The following is a 4,170-nucleotide window of genomic DNA, read 5'->3' as shown; positions in this document are numbered from 1 at the left end:
CCCCCCCCCCAACAATCAATCATTCTTGACAGGCAATTCGCTAGTAGAGGACCAAACAACAAAATGTTTTCTACAAAAAGTGTAATGATTAAATTAAGGCTTCCTGACCAGTGATTTAAATCAAATCCACCCTGACTTAGCCTACTTGGAAAATCTCACTAGGCCCTTAAATACCACTGAAAACCTTGACCAGGATGACCAGAAACAACCCATCAGTTCATTAATAATAATTTTTTTTGCATCAAAACTGATTTGTTTCTCATATATTTTATGCAGCTTTAACTATTTTAAAATTGTACACTTTGTACTCTAATTTCTACCTAAATGCAAATTGGACAAGGTCAAAAGGTATCTGGTAATGAAGGACATACTTTACTCACCATTTTCTAACACAATAAAAACTTCAGGTCTGATTAAATGTATGTTAAGCAATAGAACTGCTAAAATGTGCATAGATAGAATGCATCAGATCTTGGCTAGCATAAAATACCAATTTTAGTATAAAAAGGCTATGCAAATGTAAGTGGTTATATCAAAAATATTGGGGGGGGGGTGATCAACAGTTTAAATTAAGATGTCCTACTTGCTGATTTAAAAATCAATCTACCTTCAGAGGTCAAAGAATAAATTACTTTGCTAGTGTGATGGAATCACTATTAATAAACCAGTTTTCATGTAAGTATGATCAAAATAATCTAGAATAAGGTGATTTTTTCCCCACCTCTGAACTGCAATTCAACAGGTTCTAACTGTTAAGGTATTAAGAACAGTATTTTTCTAAAATGTTTCCCCCAACCAGCTACTGATGAAATTATTTCATCAATTCTCCCTTTGCTTAAAACAAATTGCACACCCCACACCCATTGCACCCTGGGACTTTTTTTTTTTTTTTATTTAAATGCTAATTGCTTCTCATGAGGTTTCTATTCAATCATTCTTTTGCACCATCCACCATAATGCATTTTAATGATTCAGTCCTTTCACACCATTATACAGAACCTGGAAGCTTGTGGAAGTTTACATGCATCTTTTAAACCCAATTTGCCCAACCTTGCACTCTCTGAAATCAACAGAAAAGCTACTATAACCCAATGGGTACAGGACTGGGCCCAACATCTCTTTAAAACTTTTCTATGAAAGGGGAACCTTGCATCCATTTAGATATGTATTCTCCAGAATGGAATTAGTGACTTTTCAGTTTCAAGCTGAAATTAGAAGAGTTCTTCGTATTTTCAAGTACCATTCTCTTCCTTATCCTTCAAATTACTGCCACTGCTTTTCTTTTAGACAAATAGAAATTGCATTATGAAATCAAGGAGAGGAGCCAGAGATAAAAAAATAATACCTGTATACACAAAGAAATCTGACCCCACTATAACAAGCATATATAAAACTTATAGGCAGATTAAGTAATTACTTTATATTTTTTCTTTCCAATTTTGTATTAAAACCTAAAAAAACCCTGAAGAAAATAGCAAAAAAAATACTGAACAACTGCTTACATACAAGACACAATGACCCTAGCTTCTTCATAAATTAGAGGAGCTTTTTCAAAGGATTATCTTCACATAGGCACTAACAGTTGAAGGGTTAATAGAAACACTTTCCAAGTCTGTTTCAATTACTTCTGTGTAATGATTTACTATATCAGACATTCATATAAAACAGCAAGGAAAACATAAAAAGAAAAAAAGAGAAACACATTAGTTTCAAGTTTTAGTGGGTTATAAGTTACAATAACCAACCAAAAACATTCCTATAACCACAACACTGATTTCATATTTAAAAAGGTCTACAGATGGGCTTACTCCTCACATTTGTTAACCCATTTTACAATGAAAATAAATGAAAATTGTTTAATCATCTGTGTAAGGGTAAGGTGTTTTAAGAATAAAAAAGGAAAACAAGACCCATTCTGGCCATCTCAACCCTCAGGATTTTTAATATCATACCGTTCTCTGCAGATCTGACAGTACATTTCATGTTCCTCAAGTTATTTGAGGTCAACAGTTGGTGTTTCTCTGCATATTTGGGCTGAGGGGGATAAAGGAATAGTAAACTATCAAAAGCTTAACATAACACTAGATAGAATTGAAATCAGTAAAATGAAGTTATGGATCAAGCTCATTTCATCCCTATATTTCTGTTCCTTTTTGCTTGTTCAATCACTTCCCATTAAAATTGTAATGGAGGCACTGTTTGGAATATGGTGTTATGCTCTATTTCAGTTTCGTAAAAGCAAATGGTTTCCCAAAATGCTTTTTACAACTACTAACAATGTGACAATTTAAAAATCGCATCTTGAAGAAAATAAAGGATTTCAATTTTTAAGAAAAAAAGGCTGGCAAGAAGAGTCTGAAATTAAATATAGATTGAAAAAAAGGGTGTTAGAGTCCACAGCTATCTAGCTGAGTATCTTTGTGGCTAGAGTGCTCTCCTGTAGTTTAAGTCTAGGCTGGCATGAATACAAAAATCTCAGCCAAGTCTACATAATAAACACTACACTACAGTCTCTACTCAAAAGAGACAGAAGACTTCTATAACACTCAGAACATTGGCCTTGCAAGCCTTAACATCTTGCAGCTCTCAGTCTCCACCAGTGGGAGCAGAAGTACAGATTGTTTTGTGACTCAAAGGTAAAAGAAAAAAAACCCAGATACTGTTCAGCTCAGAGGTAGCCAGGCTTGGTGTTAAAGATACTGTCAGATGGTCTGAAATAGTTTTATAACCAGCAGGGTTGCACTAGCAGGTAATAAAACACATGATTTTAAGCAAAACGCCAGTGCCTAGCAACCCACAGAGAGAAGGATCCTCAGAAGGATCCACTGCAATTTCTAATGCTCAGTGGACTTACTCATGCAGCAAGCTAAACATGGGCAGCATACATACATTCTCCCAGTTCATCCTATCCATACTCCAACTCCTAAACTTTAACCTAAGAGTCACTGCTCATCTTCATGCTCCTGTAATAAATGCTACCAACACCAATCATCAGGTAAGCAAAAGAACGTTACATCTGCTATTATTCAAGGGTGTCTAAACCATCCTATACAAGTGTCCATTTTGCTTATTCAAAACAAAACTGCACAACAACCACCCTCTCCCCCAACTACCAAGCACAGAGTCTGAAAGCATCAGAAACACCCTAGCATGCCATAGGCAAAACAGGAAGACAAGGGCACTGAAAATCCTTTTGCAGCTGCCAGTCCTTTCAGCATCAAAAGGAGTGTCATCTACTGGAAAAGGCACTAGACTAGGTATCAGAGACCTTGGATCTATTCCTATCTATACCACTCATCTGTTATACAACGTCCAACAAATCACCTATCCCCACCTTACTGTACATGTCTCTGGAACACACATTTTCAGTAAATTGCTGAGAGTTCCATTCAAAGTTTCATTACTAAAATGTATGCTCCACTGTATAACCCACTCATCTCTGCAATTAAACTTAAATAGGAAAACCATACAGAGAGAGATTATGTAGACATCTAAAAAAAGGGAGAAAAGCCCCCTTCACAAAATTAAGACTTGCCTACACAGAAACAGCCTCCTAGCAGTAGTTTCAGGCATCCTCGTCGGTAAGTATAATGTTAAAAGATGAATTCTTCCCTGGTGTAACTCATAAATTATTGCCATTAAAAGGAACACTCATGATTTTAAACAGTCAAACTCTACCAGCAGTTACTGGTGGAAAAATCATCTCTTGATCAACTGAGATGGAAAAGAGTAGCAGTCATTTCTCTTTTTGACCTGGTGCATTTGATAGTACTTTGGGCCTGATCCAATCCTTCCCCTGATTTCAACAGGGTTGGGATCAGGTCTCTCGTGTAATCAGTTTTATTGTTCCTCCCTCTATACCTAGCCAGCTTTCTGCTCCATTGTATGCATCTGTCACTCAAGGGGGTGGGGGAGGGTAAGGAAAACAAACTTCTCAGTAAAGTGGAAAATCAAACTGTATAAAAAGCACCAAATCGGCAGGGAGAGGCAAAAGGAAGATGGGCTTACAGCTACCTGGAGGGTTTGGGGTTTTTGTTTTTTTTTTGTTTCTTTTCCTCTAGAAGGGGAAGGGAGAAGGACCAGGATGAATAGGGAAGTTTTCTTCAGGGGACTTAAAATCATAGAAGGCGGGGGGAGGGGGGGGAGCAGGGGAAGGCAAAGGGGGTCATA

General features: G+C 36.9%; 2 protein-coding genes across 3 annotated transcripts in view; both read right to left on the bottom strand.

Moving 5' to 3' along the window:
• Positions 1-4,170, bottom strand: part of COMMD1 (copper metabolism domain containing 1) — a 261,731-nt gene that overhangs the window by 23,569 nt on the left and 233,992 nt on the right. The gene's annotated exons all lie outside the window — the stretch shown is intronic.
• Positions 1-4,170, bottom strand: part of B3GNT2 (UDP-GlcNAc:betaGal beta-1,3-N-acetylglucosaminyltransferase 2) — a 30,344-nt gene that overhangs the window by 25,914 nt on the left and 260 nt on the right. The window lies entirely within an intron of this gene.

This window comes from Alligator sinensis, unplaced genomic scaffold, assembly GCF_000455745.1.
Source record: "Alligator sinensis unplaced genomic scaffold, ASM45574v1 scaffold219_1, whole genome shotgun sequence".
Taxonomy (NCBI): Eukaryota; Metazoa; Chordata; order Crocodylia; family Alligatoridae; genus Alligator; species Alligator sinensis.
Note: the sequence above shows the minus strand (reverse complement) of the source record. Positions and strands in the feature narration are given on the sequence as shown.